The 20,794-nt window shown below is 47.9% G+C and overlaps 1 protein-coding gene across 3 annotated transcripts in view; it reads left to right on the top strand.

The window, feature by feature from the left end:
• Positions 1–20,794, top strand: part of FAM180A (family with sequence similarity 180 member A) — a 114,012-nt gene that overhangs the window by 52,978 nt on the left and 40,240 nt on the right. The window contains exon 1 of one of the 3 annotated variants that reach the window (XM_083181169.1): positions 6,263–6,496. The exons of the other annotated variants lie outside the window; for them this stretch is intronic. The gene's annotated coding sequence lies outside the window, so the exon portion shown is untranslated. Of the gene's footprint in view, positions 1–6,262; positions 6,497–20,794 lie in introns of those variants that run through there. 3 annotated transcript variants of the gene reach the window in all.

The raw sequence follows: 20,794 nt of genomic DNA, 5'->3' as shown, positions 1-20,794 counted from the left end.
TCTCTGTCTTTGACAGTTTTTACGGTACTTTTGTAGTTTCACGGCGCCAGCATGGCGTCGTGCTACTTCCGGGTTCCACGCTCGCAACAAACTATGTTAAAAAAGTAACTTAACTCCATGCCAACATGGATAGTTCATACCTCCACTATCCATGTTAGCATGGAGTTGATTTTAAATAGCATGGTGAGCCACCGAGCATACTGGTGCCGTGAAACTACACAAGTACCGTTTTTACACTGTTGCTGTATACACCGTTGCTCTGTGCCTTTTGTGTGGTGTTCTTTAAGTGGGGTGTTCTATGTTTGCGACTGAGTCGCCTCAGGTTGTTGCAACTAGGTTGCATATTTCATTAGTTAGTGCTGTAGTGTTTCCACTGACAGTTACCGTGAGTTACTACTTTCAGTTTCAGTTAGTTTCCCTTAGTTAGTTTTCCTTTTGTCATTCTTATAAAGATCTTTGGCACTTTGTCCCATTTAAGACCTGGTGGCACCGGAGTTGGGGCAGACCTAATTTGCCCCTCCAAACGTGGCTATTAAAGGTGAAGCCTTAGTTTCGCAGGTGCCAATCACCTTTTTGAGAAGACAACAGAGGCAGCGTAGGGTTCGCGGTGACCTTCCTAAATGGCTGCAGGTTCACAAACGAAAACCATAATACTGGTGATGTTACTGAATGATATCCTATACTGATATCATTCAGCGTGCACACTCAATTCGACCATCTGAGGCCCATATTGTTAACTACAGTATATTGACCGTGGACAGGATCGTCTGTTGTGTATGGTGCTTTTTTTAAAATAAAGTTGTTTTTTTTTTATCAGAGTAAACGTGGTCCAGCGTGATCAGTACATTGCATAGTTCTATAGTGTATATAACTTTATACTCGGCAAACATAGAGATACAACATATCCAATAAACACCATCACATTATTGTATGATCTATGCGAGAATATCTGTACGTGTACATACATTAAAACCTCAATTTCTAATTTCACCCAACCCCCCACCCCCCCCCCCCAAAACAAACAGAACCAAAACAAAAACATAACATATGGTAACTTGCTGGATGTCTTCTTACGCCAATCCCAATAACGCTGTTCAATGTAGCAACATAAACATACAGTATGTTCCTGTTGTCATCCTTGCTGGCGGGTCGCCAGAACGTACGCGCTGGCGACCCGCCAACAGCCACGCCAGCGAAGAGACTGAGACGCGCGTGCGTCTCACGCGCATGCGCGTCTCAGTCTCCGTCGCTAGCGCGATGGAAACCCTGTCCGTCTCCGCCTCAGGGAGACGGACAGGGTTAGGGGAGGTTAGGGGGGGGTGCGGGCAGGCGGCGGGGACCCCGGGTTACCGCCGGCAAGCCGGCGGGGGACCCGGGGAACGGATGGAAGCGCCGTCGGAAGGGGACGCGCGCGCCTCTCGTGCGCGCGCGTCCCCTTCTCACCATCGCCATGGCGCTGGCGGGGGATGGCGGCTGGCGACGCCAGCGCCATCCCCTGCAAAGATGGGAGCTGACCCATCTGTAGCTGCCTAACTGCACGTCCGCCCGGCCTTCAGATGCTAGGCATTCTACGCCTAGCTAGTGCCCTCCTGTGTATAGTACGGGGATTCCATCCATTTCAACCATATTTTATCAAATTTAGCACTGGCTTGCCTACTCATATAGACATAACGCTCATGAGCAATGGTGGAGTTTACAAGAGCACGAAAGGCAGAGAATTCAGGACCATTAGCGGTCATCCATGAGCGGGCAATAATGACCTTAGCCAAAGCACATACATTTATAACAAACAGTAGTTCCGCTCGAAGTAGAGCCCCCTCCTCGGCAGCTCCCAACACACACAGACCAAAGCTTGATGCACCCTAAGCCAGAATTCCCTAACCAGAGGGCATTCCCATAACAGATGCCAGAAATTACCCACCCCGGACAAGCACCTGGGACATGTAGAGGAAGAGCGATCCCCAAATCTAGCCAGACGCACCGGCCTCAGATACGTTCGATGTAAAATAAATAATTGTATTTGTTGAAATATAATACTAGTAGTAGCAAGTCTAGGTAATTCCCTAGCGGCTATCCAGTCACAGTCATCCATAGGGCCCAGGTCACGCACCCATTGATCCTTGAGTTCAGTAAGGGGATCTAAATGGTGATTAAACAGCAGGAGGGAATAGGTTAGAGAGACTGTTTTTTGGTCGCTAAGAGTAGTCATGAAGGACCTAATGGGGGAAGTAGATAGGGCGGGAGGGGAATCTTTAAATTGTACCTGCAAGGCGTGCCTTAATTGTAAGTACCGAAAGAAAAAGAGTTGTGGCAGATCGAACTCCTCTTTTAGTTGTTGAAAAGATTTTAGCACCCCATTCACGTACAGTTGGCCCAGAGAAATAACCCCTTTGGAGGCCCATAATCGTTTCCCTGCAATAGTTTGCAATTCTGGCAATTGAGTAGAGTGCCAGAGGGATGTCTCTGGATCAATATCTGAAAACCCGACAAGGGACTGAGCTCCCTGCCATACTTTTAATTGCCTGAGTCAATATAGGGGGACTATGCGGAGGCAATTTGGCCCCTAATAGCAACTGTACCGGAGTACAACCAGGGACACAGTGTCTAATAAATGCAGCATGTATCGAGTCCACATTGGTATCCTGAACCCACCGCCTAAGGTGTGCGAGTTGTGCAGCGCAGTAATAAAACCGAAAGTGAGGCAACGCCAGGCCCCCAGCAACTCTAGGCCTAGTGAGTGTATCTAATTTAATCCTGGGGCGTTTATTAGCCCAAATTAGTGAAATTAGCATACTATTCAGCTTTCTAAAAAAGGCGACAGGTATATACACAGGGGATTGCTGAAGGACATAAAGGAGCTTTGGCAGAACCACCATCTTTATCAAGTTGACCCTCCCAGTAACTGTAAGGGGTAACCTACTCCAAGGACCAGATTTATCCTTGATAAACATTAAGATTGGAGCGAGGTTGAGAGGTATAACATTTGAGGAAGTGTTAGTAATAATAATACCTAGATATTTAAATTGAGGGACCCAACATAAAGGGAGAGGGATTTCTGGGCACGTCGGGGGTGCACCCCTCAGTGGCATAATAGCTGACTTGCTCCAATTAATAGAGAGGCCTGAATAGGTACCGAATTCTGTAAATGTGGAGAGGACTATGGGCATCGCAACACTATAGTCCTTTAAGAAAAGAAGGACGTCATCAGCATATAGTGCTATAGTATCTGTCCTTGTGTCTAGTGTCAAACCCACAATTCCCGGGTGGTTGGGTATCAAGCATGCCAATGGTTCAATCGCAAGGGCAAATAGTGTAGGGGATAGGGGACAGCCCTGTCTCATGCTCCTAGCCAAGGGAAAGGAAGGTGAAACAAAGCCATTTACTGCAATTCTAGCTCTAGGTTGGTAGTACAGCAGTTTTACCCACTTAATAAAAGATGGGCCAAAACCCATGCTCCCCAGAACCTCCCACAGAGGGCCACTCCACCGAATCGAACGCCTTGGCGGCGTCCAAAGAAACTAGGGCTGATGCTCCCCCTCCGAATGAGAAGCCTGGAGATGAGTATACACCCGCCTAACATTGATAGCTGTTGACATTCCTGGCATAAAGCCCGTTTGGTCAGGGTGTATAATGGAAGTAATAATAGAGCCTAGTCGGTTCGCCAGGACCTTAGCCAGTATTTTAGCATCGGTAGGGATCAGGGAGATTGGCCTATAGGAGTCTGGAAGTCTAGGATTCTTACCAGGCTTGGGCAGCACGACAATGATGGCCTCAGACATCGAAGAGGGAAAGACACCCTCCTCAAACAATTGGTGAAAAAGAGTGAGTAATCTAGGTGCAAGGACCTCACTGTGTTTTTTGTACAGCTCAATTGGGATGCCATCATTGCCGGGCGCCCTGCCTCCCGGGAAGGCGTTGAGGGCCCCCTCCATTTCCCCCAATGTAATTGGTGCATCTAAAAAATCTCTCGGGCCTCCGAGGTCAGCTGCGGTAAGCGGGCAGATTGCACAAAGGTCTGCAGGGCTGCCTGGGTACAGGTTAGTCAGGACTCATACAAGGTCTTGTAGAAAGACATAAAAACTGTCGCTATGTCTGGGGTAGTAACCACCACGTTGCCTCCAGTATCTAATAGTTCCGGAACGGTCGTCCCGGGTCTATCTGCATGAACTAAATGTGCAAGGAAGCTACCTGGTCGGTCAGAGTGCAGTGTATGGTGCTTTAGGTTATCCAGCACTTATTAGGGGTTTCCTTTCAACCACAAACTTATAGTAGCTAATAGGATACCGACAGTAGTGATCTGTTATTACTTAAGGTTGTTTTCAATCTGTTGCTTGTTGAAATGTCCGGAGAGGAGTTGCAGGTGGACATTGATGGGGGCGGGGCTGGACCCTTTGAATTACTCCTATTTAAATAGATGAGATTAACACCCCCCCCCCCCCTTAATTTTTTTAATAAAAAAACCTATATGGCATAAGTATATATGTTATAGATATACCATTGTCTGTCAGACATATGTGTCTTAGTGGTGCAGTGATGCGCTGAAGTGTCGCCTGGAGTAATGACCACTGTCCCACACATTCCCTCCACGCTATTAGGAGGCACAGTAACGGCTGAGTGCGTATGCCTACCTAATCTGCCGGTGACCCGGATACATAGCTTTATGGCTGTGATCACCCTGGTTATACGTACTGCTGATATTATATTTGCATTTATGATACAACACCCCCAGTATAACTCTTGTCAGCGATGTAACAGCTTCCGCGCCACTCGCTCACAATACCAATAACATGCGGGAAACAGAATTGTGTTACTAAATATATCAGATTTTATTTATTGGCCCCTCAGATGGTGCTGGGGGCCCGCGGGTTTGTCAGATGTTGCTGGGGACCCTGACTTCTCCTATGATGCTGATGATGGGGAGACAATCATGGATCCCCACATTCAATATCGCGCACCTTCTGCTGATTTTTTATGCGATACATTAATATCGAAAAGATAATTAAATTGATAATAAACACCGCGAGTAACACACATAGCAAAATCCTTTTTGCGGAAGCACTGGCCTCTTCTTTGATGGTAGTAGAGGTGCTGACCTCCCCCACACTGGTGCCGGGAGCACTGGCCTCTTCCTTGGTGGTAGTAGGGGTGCTGGGTTCCCTCACACTGGTGCTGGGGGTGCTGGTCTCTCCCAAGGTCTCTCTGATGGTAATGCTGGGAGTTCTTCCTTCTTCCAGTCTGGTTCTTTCTTCTCCCAATCTGGTGCTGGATTCTGTCAGTCTAGCACTGGGGGCCTTCGTCTCAACCAGTAAGGCACTAATGGTGCTGGCCTCAATCAGTAAGGCACTGGGAAACGTGGCCTCTTCCAGTGTGGCACTGGGGGTGCTGGCCTCTTCCAGTGTGGTGCTGGGGGTGCTGGCCTCTTCCAGTCTGGCACTAGGGTCAATGGCCTCTCCCAGTCTGGCACTGGGGTCAATGGCCTCTCCCGGTGTGGCGCTGGGGGCGCTGGCCTCTTCCGGCACACTGAGCACTCCTCCCAGTCTTGCGCTGAGGTCCTCATCCTCATTCAGCATGCTGCTGCTCTGCATTCTGGGCGCTGCTACTCTTGCGCTGAGGTCCTCATCATCTTTCATGTAGCTGGAGATGTGGGTGATCTCCCCGATGTTACTTTCCACATTTATCCCTGGTGGTAATTCTGTATTCTGTAATATAAAAGATAAAGAAGTATTAAGCAACGACACAGCTATAAAGATACAAAAATAACATTGTGACTCACATATAACAAAACTGTGAACAAACAAAATGTCTATACTTACATTCAGATCCTCCATGTCAGGAATCTGGCCATATATCAATGGCAAAAACGCAATAACTGAAATACAAAGACAATAGATTAAATCAAATGTTATCCTAGCCCCGCCCCCCAGTAATATCTGAATTATAAATATCAGTGGGTGTGGTTACGATGATGAGTCTCAGCAACCACGCCCCCGTACCGCCCCCCTCACCTACATCTACCACTATATACAAACATAGAACATATAACTGTACTCTCTAATCATTTACTATTGTGCTCTCTGCATGACTACAGGGGAACACGCTGAGATTTGGGATATTATACACAGGGGTCTGTGATATTCTGGGACAAACTTCACAATGTATTTATCCCAGGAATAGGCGTCACCTATGTACAGAAACATGGCTAATCCGCAGGGATCTATCTTGGTACCTGACAAATATAATATAATGTTACTTATCACAGGTTGTTATACTCACAGTATACGATTCTTACACACACAGTCGCTGTCATTCTCATCCTCATCCTCTTCATAACAGCTCTGAGGCCTTTTCCTTGGGGGGGGAGTTTATATAGCTACACCAAGAGCATTGTGACATCACTGCACTGTGATGTCATAATACATTTTTTTTTTCTTTTAAAGGGAGAGAGCACCTGAATAATAAGCAATCTGTTATTGGATTAAAGGCTATGGAAATAAAGGTACATGGGTAATACAGTCAGTGAATTAGGGACTACTGACATACATGTTATACCTCATACCTCTGTGATGTCACATTGGTTCAGCTGTCAGAGTCTCTGACATGTCTGCAGGTGATAGATAAAATGAATAAAGACATTTTTTATTTAAGGACGCTGGATCATCACATATGCCGCACTAAATTTCTTTCACTGTTAAAACGAAATGATTCACTCTTTCCAAATGCCTATATACAGTACTGTATGTACAGGTTGAGTATCCCTTATTCAAAATGTACAGGACCAGGAGCATTTTGAGTAAGATTTTTTTGGGGGGATTTGGGAATGTTTTTATTTATGCTGCTCCAGGAGTCCCCGGTGCCCATCGCGTCCATCTTAACTCTGACAGGCATCATCACTATGAAAAGACACAAGGGGGGTAAAACACTCCCCTCCCCCGAACAAAGAAGGGTTTTGGCTATACTGATGAGGGATACTCAAGCTGTACATATACACAAATATGTATATATGTATATGTGTGTGTATAGATATATATGTGGCGCTACCATGGTATAACCCAACTAGTTAACAGTCTCAGCCAATCTACAGGGCCCGGGACCCCGCAGTGGATTATCGGGGCTTCTGCGATTCAGAGGTCAGGTTTGCGGAATCAGCATACTGCCGCACAGGCTGAGCGGTACCAGACAGGAGCTGTTCCGTACCCTATTACTGTGGTTATTAGGGCTCCTGGTACAGAGGGGAATATAACCCCATACACATTAGACAACTACAGTAGGCGAACCGTCTATATAGGTCACTATATCGGCAGTGCCACTGGTCAAACGCTATTTAGTGTACACACTGGTTGTAAACACATATTGGCAAACGATATACTTCCATGATATCACCTGGAGAGGTTGTTGGCTATGTAGCGAATGTCATCCTGCATGTTCAGCAGGTGGGGTGTCCTTACCGATACTGAGCGCACACACTAGCCCTTCTGAGCGATATCTTTACATTACTTGGCTAGTGTGTATGGTGCCTATCTGTGTAGCAGCATTGGGTGCACAGCACAGCTCCATTGGAATATCAGAGGTCACACTTGGATCCTGCTTTGAACCACACAGGTGCTGCACATGCAGGTGCACCGTCTGGGGCTGGAGCCCGGTGGCAGCTGCCTCCATTGTCTCTGGGAGTTGTGCTCTGGCGGATGTTAGTAATATTGTGAAAACTAAACTTGGCCCATCTATTGTTCATGTTGATCTAATGCAATGTCGACTAATAATGATCAACATATTATACACAAGGATATTTTAAAACATATTGCTCAGAAAGGACCTTCTGAGCGATATTGTTTGAAACATCATCTAGTGTGTGTACACTCAATATCGTTAATGGCCCGCCTGTCTACGGAACTTGCAGGTCAGTTTTAGCTATATGTTCGGGGCCCATGTTCAATGTGTCCTGGTTGTTGCACTCCAAGAATGGGTGCCGCTGTTCCCGGTGTCACGCTCCCGGCATCAGTGTCTCCTTGGCCGGTTGCTCAACAAACAGGGAGGCCAGGTGATTATGTAGCCGCATACCGCTTTTGTCGGTGCCTTCTGCAGTTGCTCGGCAACCAAGGACGCCAGAGGATGGCGACGTCCGTCACTTCCTTCACTCGGTGGCTGCCAGGCAATGCCTGGAAGCCAGGATGCACACCCATTTGCAGCTGGTTATCAGGGTCAGGGGGCTGGTTGGGCTACTTTCGTGGGGATTGGCCACACTGGCCTTTTTAAGGGAGTCGGCCCTGCACAGCCCCGCCAGTGATAGCTTCTGCTACAGATATCCACCTGTCTCTGGTCAGCCTGTTCCTGGTTCCTGTTTGTCTGGGTTCTTTACTGGAGTTTTCTCTCAGCAGCTTCTTTCCTGTTTGGTTCCGTAAGTTCTCAGTTTAGGAGACCTGGTTAGCTTTATTATCATTATTATGGTCATCTCTGTCTTTGACAGTTTTTACGGTACTTGTGTAGTTTCATGGCGCCGTGCTACTTCCGGGTTCTACGCTCGCCACAAACTATGTTAAAAAAGTAACTTCACTCCATGCCAACATAGATAGTTCATACCTCCACTATCCATGTTGGCATGGAGTTGATTTTAAATAGCGCGGCGAGCCACCGAGCCCCGCATATTGGCGCCGTGAAACTACACAAGTACCGTTTTTACACTGTTGCTGTATACACCATTGCTCTGTGCCTTTTGTGTGGTGTTCTTTAAGTGGGGTGTTCTATGTTTGCGACTGGGTCGCCTCAGGTTGTTGCAACTAGGTTGTATATTTCATTAGTTAGTGCTGTAGTGTTTCCACTGACAGTTACCGTGAGTTACTACTTTCAGTTTCAGTTAGTTTCCCTTAGTTAGTTTTCCTTTTGTCTTTCTTATAAAGATTTGGCACTTTGTCCCATTTAAGACCTGGTGGCACCGGAGTTGGGGCAGACCTAATTTGCCCCTCCAAACGTGGCTATTAAAGGTGAAGCCTTAGTTTCGCAGGTGCCAATCACCTTTTTGAGAAGACAACAGAGGCAGCGGGTTCGCAGTGACCTTCCTAAATGGCTTCAGGTTCACAAACGAAAACCATAATACTGGTGATGTTACTGAACGATATCCTATACTGATATCGTTCAGCGTGTACACTCAATTCGACCATCTGAGGCCCATATTGTTAACTACAGTATATCGACCGTGGACAGGATCGTCTGTTGTGTATGGTGCTTTTTTTTGAATAAAGTTGGTTTTTATTGATCAGAGTAAACGTGGTCCAGCGTGATCAGTACATTGCATATTTCTGTAGTGTATATAAGTTTATACTCTGCAAACATAGACATACAATATATCCAATAAACACCATCACATTATTGTATGATCTATGCGAGAATATCTGTACGTGTACATACATTAAAACCTCGATTTCTAATTTCACCCAACCCCCCACCCCCCCAAAACAAACAGAACCAAAACAAAAACATAACATATGGTAACTAGCTGGATGTCTTCTTACGCCAATCCCAATAACGCTGTTCAATGTAGCATCCTAAACATTGCTGCCTTACTGCACGTCCGCCCGGCCTTCAAATGCTAGGCATTCTACACGCCTAGCTAGTGCCCTCCTGTGTATAGTACGGGGATTCCATCCATTTCAACCAGATTTTATCAAATTTAGCACTGGCTTGCCTACTCGTATAGACATAACGCTCTTGAGCAATGGTGGAGTTTACAAGAGCACGAATGGCAGAGAATTCAGGACCATTAGCGGCCATCCATGAGCGGGCAATAATGACCTTAGCCAAAGCACATACATTTATAACAAATAGTAGTTCCGCTCGAAGTAGAGCCCCCTCCTCGGCAGCTCCCAACACACACAGCTTTGGTGTTACTAAAACGGAGGCAATGCCCGTTGAGACCAAAGCTTGATGCACCCTAAGCCAGAATTCCCTAACCAGAGGGCATTCCCATAACAGATGCCAGAAATTACCCACCCCGGACAAGCACCTGGGACATGTAGAGGAAGAGCGATCCCCAATGATCCTTGAGTTCAGTAAGTGGATCTAAATGGTGATTAAACAGCAGGAGGGAATAGGTTAGAGAGACTGTTTTTTGGTCGCTAAGAGTAGTCATGAAGGACCTAATGGGGGAAGTAGATAGGGCGGGAGGGGAGTCTTTAAATTGTGCCTGCAAGGCATGCCTTAATTGTAAGTACCGAAAGAAAAAGAGTTGTGGCAGATCAAACTCTTCTTTTAGTTGTTGAAAAGATTTTAGCACCCCATTCACGTACAGTTGGCCCAGAGAAATAACCCCTTTGGAGGCCCATAATCGTTTCCCTGCAATAGTTTGCAATTCCGGCAATTGAGTAGAATGCCAGAGGGATGTCTCTGGATCAATATCTGAAAACCCGACAAGGGACTGAGCTCCCTGCCATACTTTAATTGCCTGAGTCAATATAGGGGGACTATGCGGAGGCAATTTGGCCCCTAATAGCAACTGTACTGGAGTACAACCAGGGACACAGTGTCTAATAAATGCAGCATGTATCGAGTCCACATTGGTATCCTGAACCCGCCGCCTAAGGTGTGCGAGTTGTGCTGCGCAGTAATAAAACCGAAAGTGAGGTAACGCCAGGCCCCCAGCAACTCTAGGCCTAGTGAGTGTATCTAATTTAATCCTTGGACGTTTATTAGCCCAAATTAGTGAAATTAGCATACTATTCAGCTTTCTTAAAAATGCGACAGGTATATACACAGGGGATTGCTGAAGGACATAAAGGAGCTTTGGCAGAACCACCATCTTTATCAAGTTGACCCTCCCAGTAACTGTAAGGGGTAACCTACTCCAAGGACTAGATTTATCCTTGATAAACATTAAGATTGGAGCGAGGTTGAGAGGTATAAAATTTGAGGAAGTGTTAGTAATAATAATACCTAGATATTTTAATTGAGGGACCCAACATAAAGGGAGAGGGATTTCTGGGCACGTCGGGGGTGCACCCCTCACTGGCATAATAGCCGACTTGCTCCAATTAATAGAGAGGCCTGAATAGGTACCGAATTCAGTAAATGTGGAGAGGTTTATGGGCATCGCAACACTATAGTCCTTTAAGAAATGAGGACGTCATCAGCATATAGTGCTATAGTATCTGTCCTTGTGTCTAGTGTCAAACCCACAATTCCCGGATGGTTGCGTATCAAGCATGCCAATGGTTCAATCGCAAGGGCAAATAGTGTAGGGGATAGGGGACAGCCCTGTCTCATGCCCCTAGCCAAGGGAAAGGAAGGGGAAACAAAGCCATTTACTGCAATTCTAGCTCTAGGTTGGTAGTACAGCAGTTGTACCCACTTAATAAAAGATGGGCCAAAACCCATGCTCCCCAGAACCTCCCACAGAAGGGGCCACTCCACCGAATCGAACGCCTTGGCGGCGTCCAAAGAAACTAGGGCTGATGCTCCCCCCTCCGAAGGAGAAGCCTGGAGATGAGTATACACCCGCCTAACATTGATAGCTGTTGACATTCCTGGCATAAAGCCCGTTTGGTCAGGGTGTATAATGGAAGTAATAATAGAGCCTAGTCGGTTCGCCAGGACCTTAGCCAGTATTTTAGCATCGGTAGGGATCAGGGAGATTGGCCTATAGGAGTCTGGAAGTCTAGGATTCTTACCAGGCTTGGGCAGCACGACAATGATGGCCTCAGACATCGAAGAGGGAAAGACACCCTCCTCAAACAATTGGTGAAAAAGAGTGAGTAATCTAGGTGCAAGGACCTCGCTGTGTTTTTTGTACAGCTCAATTGGGATGCCATCATTGCCGGGCGCCCTGCCTCCCGGGAAGGCGTTGAGGGCCCCCTCCACTTCCCCCAATGTAATTGGTGCATCTAAAAAATCTTGGGCCTCCAAGGTCAGCTGCGGTAAGCGGGCAGATTGCACAAAGGTCTGCAGGGCTGCCTGGGTACAGGTTAGTCGGGACTCATACAAGGTCTTGTAGAAAGACATAAAAACTGTCGCTATGTCTGGGGTAGTAACCACCACGTTGCCTCCAGTATCTAATAGTTCCGGAACGGTCGTCCCGGGTCTATCTGCATGAACTAAATGTGCAAGGAAGCTACCTGGTCGGTCAGAGTGCAGTGTATGGTGCTTTAGGTTATCCAGCACTTATTAGGGGTTTCCTTTCAACCACAAACTTATAGTAGCTAATAGGATACCGACAGTAGTGATCTGTTATTACTTAAGGTTGTTATTAATCTGTTGCTTGTTGAAATGTCCGGAGAGGAGTTGCAGGTGGACATTGATGGGGGCGGGGCTGGACCCTTTGAATTACTCCTATTTCAATAGACGAGATTAACACCCCCCCCCCCCCCCCTTAATTTTTTTAATAAAAAAACCTATATGGCATAAGTATATATGTTATAGATATACCATTGTCTGTCAGACATATGTGTCTTAGTGGTGCAGTGATGCGCTGAAGTGTCCCCTGGAGTAATGACCACTGTCCCACACATTCCCTCCACGCTATTAGGAGGCACAGTAACGGCTGAGTGCGTATGCGTACCTAATCTGCCGGTGACCCGGATACATAGCTTTATGGCTGTGATCACCCTGGTTATACGTACTGCTGATATTATATTTGCATTTATGATACAACACCCCCAGTATAACTCTTGTCAGCGATGTAACAGCTTCCGCGCCACTCGCTCACAATACCAATAACATGCGGGAAACAGAATTGTGTTACTAAATATATCAGATTTTATTTATTGGCCCCTCAGATGGTGCTGGGGGCCCGCGGGTTTGTCAGATGTTGCGGGGGACCCTGACTTCTCCTATGATGCTGATGATGGGGAGACAATCATGAATCCCCACATTCGATATCGCGCACCTTCTGCTGATTTTTTATGCGATACATTAATATCGAAAAGATAATTAAATTGATAATAAACACCGCGAGTAACACACATAGCAAAATCCTTTTTGCGGAAGCACTGGCCTCTTCTTTGATGGTAGTAGAGGTGCTGACCTCCCCCACACTGGTGCCGGGAGCACTGGCCTCTTCCTTGGTGGTAGTAGGGGTGCTGGGTTCCCTCACACTGGTGCTGGGGGTGCTGGTCTCTCCCAAGGTCTCTCTGATGGTAATGCTGGGAGTTCTTCCTTCTTCCAGTCTGGTGCTTTCTTCTCCCAATCTGGTGCTGGATTCTGTCAGTCTAGCACTGGGGGCCTTCGTCTCAACCAGTAAGGCACTAATGGTGCTGGCCTCAATCAGTAAGGCACTGGGAAACGTGGCCTCTTCCAGTGTGGCACTGGGGGCGCTGGCCTCTTCCAGTGTGGTGCTGGGGGTGCTGGCCTCTTCCAGTCTGGCACTAGGGTCAATGGCCTCTCCCAGTCTGGCACTGGGGTCAATGGCCTCTCCCGGTGTGGCGCTGGGGGCGCTGGCCTCTTCCGGCATACTGAGCACTCCTCCCAGTCTTGCGCTGAGATCCTCATCCTCATTCAGCATACTGCTGCTCTGCATTCTGGGCGCTGCTACTCTTGCGCTGAGGTCCTCATCATCTTTCATGTAGCTGGAGATGTCAGTGATCTCCCCGATGTCACTTTCCACCTTTATCCCTGGTGGTAATTCTGTATTCTATAATATAAAAGATAAAGAAGTATTAAGCAACGACACAGCTATAAAGATACAAAAATAACATTGTGACTCACATATAACAAAACTGTGAACAAACAAAATGTCTATACTTACATTCAGATCCTCCATGTCAGGAATCTGGCCATATATCAATGGCAAAAACGCAATAACTGAAATACAAAGACAATAGATTAAATCAAATGTCATCCTAGCCCCGCCCCCCAGTAATATCTGAATTATATATATCAGTGGGTGTGGTTACGATGATGAGTCTCAGCAACCACGCCCCCGTACCGCCCCCTCACCTACATCTATCACTATATACAAACATAGAACATATAACTGTACTCTCTAATCATTTACTTTTGTGCTCTCTGCATGACTACAGGGGAACACGCTGAGATTTGGGATATTATACACAGGGGTCTGGGATATTCTGGGACAAACTTCACAATGTATTTATCCCAGGAATAGGCGTCACCTATGTACAGAAACATGGCTAATCCCCCGGGATCTATCTGGGTACCTGACAAATATAATATAATGTTACTTATACCAGGTTGTTATACTCACAGTATACGATTCGTACACACACAGTCGCTGTCATTCTCATCCTCATCCTCTTCATAACAGCTCTGAGGTCTTTTCCTTGGGGGTGTTTTATATAGCTACACCAAGAGCATTGTGACATCACTGCACTGTGATGTCATAATACATTTTTCTTTCTTTTAAAGGGAGAGAGCACCTGAATAATAAGCGATCTGTTATTGGATTAAAGTCTATAGAAATAAAGGTACATGGGTAATACAGTCAGTGAATTAGGAACTACTGACATACATGTTATACCTCATACCTCTGTGATGTCACATTGGTTCAGCTGTCAGAGTATCTGACATGTCTGCAGGTGACAGATAAAATGAATAAAGACATTTTTTATTTAAGGACGCTGGATCATCACATATGCCGCACTAAATTTCTTTCACTGTTAAAACGAAATGATTCACTCTTTCCAAATGCCTGTATACAGTACTGTATGTACAGGTTGAGTATCCCTTATACAAAATGTACAGGACCAGGAGCATTTTGAGTAAGATTTTTTGGGGGGATTTAGAAATGTTTTTATTTATGCTGCTCCAGGAGTCCCCGGTGCCCATCGCGTCCATCTTAACTCTGAGAGGCATCATCACTATGAAAAGACACAAGGGGGGTAAAACACTCCCCTCCCCCAAACAAAGAAGGGTTTTGGCTATACTGATGAGGGATACTCAAGCTGTCAATATACACAAATATGTATATATAAATATACTAGGTGATTCATCGCGCCCTCCGGGCGCTCTTCACACCGTTGTGAGGGGCTACGCCCCATTAGAAGTACAGATATATGTGAGTGTGAGATCTAGTGTAATTGAGATAGGGATCGCAGAGAGAGATAGAAAGGGATCGCAGAGAGAGATAGAAAGGGATCGCAGAGAGAGATAGAAAGGGATCGCAGAGAGAGAGAGGGATCGCAGAGAGAGAGAGGGATCGCAGAGAGAGAGAGGGATCGCAGAGAGAGAGAGAATCCCTTTCGTGGGCACCCCTCCCCCCACCCGAGACCCCCCTCCCGAAATTCGCGGGCACCCCTCCCCCCACCAGCCACACACACACACCCCAATTCACGAGCACCCCTCCCGCGACACACACACCCCCCCCCCCAATTTGCGGGCACCCCTCCCCCCACCAGCGACACACACACACACCCCAATTCACGGGCACCACTCCCACGACACACACACAGCCCCCCAATTTGCGAGCACCCCTCCCCCCCACCCGTAACCCCCCTTCCCGAAATTCGCGGGCACCCCTCCCCCCACCCGCGACCCCCCCCCCCAATTCGCGGGCACCCTTCCCGAAATTTGCGGGCACCCCTCCCCCCACCCGTGACACCCCCCCCCCCCCAATTCGTGGGCACCCCTCCCCCCACATGCGACCCCCCCTCCCGAAATTCGCCGGCATCCCTCCCCCCACCCGCGACCCCCCCTCACGAAAAGTCGCGGGCACCCCTCCCCCCATTTGAAATTCGCGGGCACCCCTCCTCCACCCGCGACCCCCCCTCCCGAAAATCGCGGCCACCCCTCCCCCCACCCGCAACCCCCCCTCCCGAAATTCGCGGGCACCCCTCCCCCCACCCGCGACCCCCCGTCCTGAAAATCGCGTGCACCCCTACCCCACCCGCGACTCCCCCTCCCGAAAATCGCATGCACCCCCCACCCACAACCCCCCCTCCCGAAAATCGTGGGCACACCCCCCCCCCATGTGGGGGGTGCCATGCCACCTTCAGCAGGGGCTGTGCGGTGAGTACAGAAGTACTCACTGTGGATGTCTGGCCAGGGAGGAAGGAGCTGGCAGGAGGAGAGTACACATGAGCCACTGCAGCAAAGGCATCCTGGGTCACAGTCAGTGTGCTGGGGTGGAGTGGTTGGTGTTCAGCCGTGGGGCGGGGTTTGGGTGGTATTTGGCCAGACATGGGGAGTGGTGGGAGAGTAAAGGGCAGGAGCTTTGTGTAGGACATAGGATGTGTAGAACTTTTAATGCAGGTTCTGCAGTGTGGATAACGGTGGATGGGCCTGTCAATCACCCGTGGAACCCCGCCCACCATTACCTACACTGCTTTTGAGTGACGGATCTGGCTAAATATATAAGAGATATATATGTGTGTGTGTGTATAGATATATATGTGGCGCTACCATGGTATAACCCAACTAGTTATCAGTCTCAGCCAATCTACAGGGCCCGGGACCCCGCAGTGGATTATCGGGGCTTCTGCGATTCAGAGGTCAGGTTTGCGGAATCAGCATACTGCCGCACAGGCTGAGCGGTACCAGACAGGAGCTGTTCCGTACCCTATTACTGTAGTTATTAGGGCTCCTGGTACAGAGGGGAATATAACCCCATACACATTAGACAACTACAGTAGGCGAACCGTCCATACAGGTCACTATATTGGCGGTGCCACTGGTCAAACGCTATTTAGTGTACACACTGGTTGTAAACACATATTGGCAAATGATATCCTTCAATGAAATCACCTGGAGAGGTTGTTGGCTATGTAGCGAATGTCATCCTGCATGTTCAGCAGGTGGGGTGTCGTTACCGATACTGAGCGCACACACTAGCCCTTCTGAGCGATATCTTTACATTACTTGGCTAGTGTGTATGGTGCCTATCTGTGTAGCAGCACTGGGTGCACAGCACAGCTCCAGTGAAAGAGCAGAGGTCACACATGTATCCCTCTATGAACCACACAGGTGGTGCTGTACATGCAGGTGCCCCTTCTGGATTCCGATGATACTATTTGTGCTGAATTGTATCAGTGTAGCCACGCCCCACTGCATTGTTAAGGGGCGTGACCATGATGTGCTCATTTACCACGCCCACTGTACTGACTCTGGCCATGCCACATTCCGTGGCATGCCCCCTCTTCACCCGCACCACCATCCACTTTGCCGATCTGGTTAAACCTCCCCCCCCCCCCCCCCCCGCAGAGTTTGCAACTGTTTCCTGAGCTTATTCAACCTTGCCCACTGCTTCCCGTTCTCCCCGCCCCCGCTTCCTAATCCCCATCAATGCATCCCGATCCCCCCGCCCCTGCTTCCCGATCCCCCCGCCCCTGCTTCCCGATTCTCCCCCCTCCCCTGCTTCCCGATCCCCCCACCCCTACTTCCCAATCCCCATCAATGCATCCTTATCCCACCCGCCCCTGCTTCCCGATTCTTCTCCCTCCCCTGCTTCCCAATCCCCCCCACCCCTACTTCCCAATCCCCATCAATGCATCCTTATCCCACCCGCCCCTGCTTCCGGATTCTCCCCACCCCTGCTTCCCAATCCTGATCAATGCATCCCGATCCCCCCGCTCCTGCTTCCCGATTCTCCCCACCCTTGCTTCCAAATCCCCATCAATGCATCCCGATCCCCCGCTCTTGTTTACCGATCCCCCTGCCCCTTTAGTATTTATACCCCTTAGTCCACATTTCTGTAAAGTGCTTCTGTTACTGGTGGGTGTTGATATGGGCGGGGCTGGACCCTTTGTTCCATTAGACCCCGGGCCCTTCTATCATAATGCAGTGAATTGCACATATTTAATAGATGTGATTAAAAATCCCTCACCCCCCCCCCCCCCCTTAATTTTTTTAATAAAAAAAACTATATGTTATAGATATACCATTGTCTGTCAGACATATGTGTCTTAGTGGTGCAGTGATGCGCTGAAGTGTCCCCTGGAGTAATGACCACTGTCCCACACATTCCCTCCACGCTATTAGGAGGCACAGTAACGGCTGAGCGCGTATGCGTACCTAACCTGCCGGTGACCCGGATACATAGCTTTATGGCTGTGATCACCCTGGTTATACGTACTGCTGATATTATATTTGCATTTATGATACAACACCCCCAGTATAACTCTTGTCAGCGATGTAACAGCTTCCGCGCCACTCGCTCACAATACCAATAACATGCGGGAAACAGAATTGTGTTACTAAAAACATCAGATTTTATTTATTGGCCCCTCAGATGGTGCTGGGGGCCCGCGGGTTTGTCAGATGTTGCTGGGGACCCTGACTTCTCCTATGATGCTGATGATGGGGAGACAATCATGGATCCCCACGTTCCATATCGCGCACCTTCTGCTTTGTTTTCACGCAATGCATTAATGTTGAAATGATAATTAAATCGATGATAAACACCGCGAGTAACACACATAATACAATCCTTTTGGCGGAAGCACTGGCCTCTTCTTTGATGGTAGTAGAGGTGCTGACCTCCCCCACACTGGTGCCGGGAGCACTGGCCTCTTCCTTGGTGGTAGTAGGGGTGCTGGGTTCCCTCACACTGGTGCCGGGAGCACTGGCCTCTTCCTTGGTGGTAGTAGGGGTGCTGGGTTCCCTCACACTAGGGCTGGGGGTGCTGGTCTCTCCCAAGGTCTCTCTGATGGTAATGCTGGGAGTTATTCCTTCTTCCAGTCTGGTGCTTTCTTCTCCCAATCTGGTGCTGGATTCTGTCAGTCTGGCACTGGGGGCCTTCGTCTCAACCAGTAAGGCACTAATAGTGCTGGCCTCAATCAGTAAGGCACTGGGAAACGTGGCCTCTTCCAGTGTGGCACTGGGGGCGCTGGCCTCTTCCAGTGTGGTGCTGGGGGTGCTGGCCTCTTCCAGTCTGGCACTGGGGTCAATGGCCTCTCCCAGTCTGGCACTGGGGTCAATTGCCTCTCCCGGTGTGGCGCTGGGGGTGCTGGCCTCTTCCGGCATACTGAGCACTCCTCCCAGTCTTGCGCTGAGGTCCTCATCCTCATTCAGCATGCTGCTGCTCTGCATTCTGGGCGCTGCTACTCTTGCGCTGAGGTCCTCATCCTCATTCAGCATACTGCTGCTCTGCATTCAGGGCGCTGCTACTCTTGCGCTGAGGTCCTTATCATCTTTCATGTAGCTGGAGATGTGGGTGATCCCACCGATGTCACTTTCCACCTTTATCCCTGGTGGTAATTCTGTATTCTATAATATAAAAGATAAAGAAGTATTAAGCAACGACACAGCTATAAAGATACAAAAATAACATTGTGACTCACATATAACAAAACTGTGAACAAACTAAATGTCTATACTTACATTCAGATCCTCCATGTCAGGAATCTGGCCATATATCAATGGCAAAAACGCAATAACTGAAATACAAAGACAATAGATTAAATCAAACGTCATCCTAGCCCCGCCCCCCAGTAATATCTGCATTATTTAGCAGTGGGTGTGGTTATGATGATGAGTCTCAGCCACCACGCCCCCGTACCGCCCCCTCACCTACATCTACCACTATATACAAACATAGAACATATAACTGTACTCTCTAATCATTTACTATTGTGCTCTCTGCATGACTACAGGGGAACACGCTGAGATTTGGGATATTATACACAGGGGTCTGGGATATTCTGGGTCAAACTTCACAATGTATTTATTACACTCTAGGATTTTTTGAGGGCAGGTTGCTGATCACAGGGCAGGGCACATTTTTCAAACGGGAGGCACATTATTAACATTATTATTTATTAGAAATTGACATTAGACACATAAAAAAAGAATGTATAAGAAATTGCACACTGCACTAGGATTACACCCATTACATGCCCTTTTTTTTTTTTAAAGTGTGACTTGTTCTTACTTCCCTATCCAAATGGGCCTAGATGGGGAATATAATAGTGCCTGAAACATGGCCAGTGCAGCGGTCCACTCATACCGTGTCCATGTCCACTAGTGTCCATTTAAATGTCCAAAACAAACACACAAAAACCATGTTTTCTGATGCATTGCAAAAATTCAACAAATTCCTGTAAACCTGGCTGACCTGACATTCCTGCCCTGTCCACATTCCTCCATATAGTCCAGGTTCTCTCCCACTTCTATCCAGCTCCTTTCATGTCCTCCACCTTCTCATTCCAGGCAATTTCCTTTGTTCCATCAGAGTTGTGTTATTTTGCTAATGCGTTCCATAGGGAGGACGGGCAGGGTGGGCTGTGTGCTGGTGAGTGCTGTTCTTATGTAATGCCTGGTATTACAGGGGCGTAACTAGATATTCATAGGCCCCATAGCAAAAGTATGTAAGTGCCCCCTATTTAGCAACTGATGGTGATAAATACTGTATATGTAAAACATATTACTTAAACAGCAAAGATGGGCCCCCTTGCACCTATGGTAATTACGCCCTTGAAGGCACTGATGACAATGTAAATCGGTAACGAATGCTTCCTATGTTTGATACATGCACACAATGCTGGGAAACAAAGCAGATAATATGATAAATATTAATCCTACACTAGAATAGTTTATAAACTAGGTTGTACTGCATCCTGGGATTTGCGGCTTATAAATATAACTCAGCATGGATCGCTAATCACAGAACCTCGCAATCCGCAAATAAATATCCATACGCTTAGAGGTGACAGCGCAGTCGCAGTTTGATTGACAGGAAGCAGGCAATCTTTACAAGACCCAAGGGTGTAGTGAGGTTGGTTCCAATGGAGCGTGGACTCCAGGTTTCTTTAAACTTAATAACGCTCCAGGGCTCTGGATCTCCTCCGCTACCCTTGGAAGCCCCTGCCATTCTCCAGGCTGAAGCAATCCATTGCTGTTTGGCCTGTGCATGTGAGCCACA

Source organism: Crinia signifera, chromosome 4, assembly GCF_055691185.1.
Source record: "Crinia signifera chromosome 4, ASM5569118v1, whole genome shotgun sequence".
NCBI classification, from domain to species: Eukaryota; Metazoa; Chordata; class Amphibia; order Anura; family Myobatrachidae; genus Crinia; species Crinia signifera.
The sequence above is the reverse complement of the archived record's forward strand: the minus strand, read 5'-3'. Positions and strand labels throughout refer to the sequence as shown.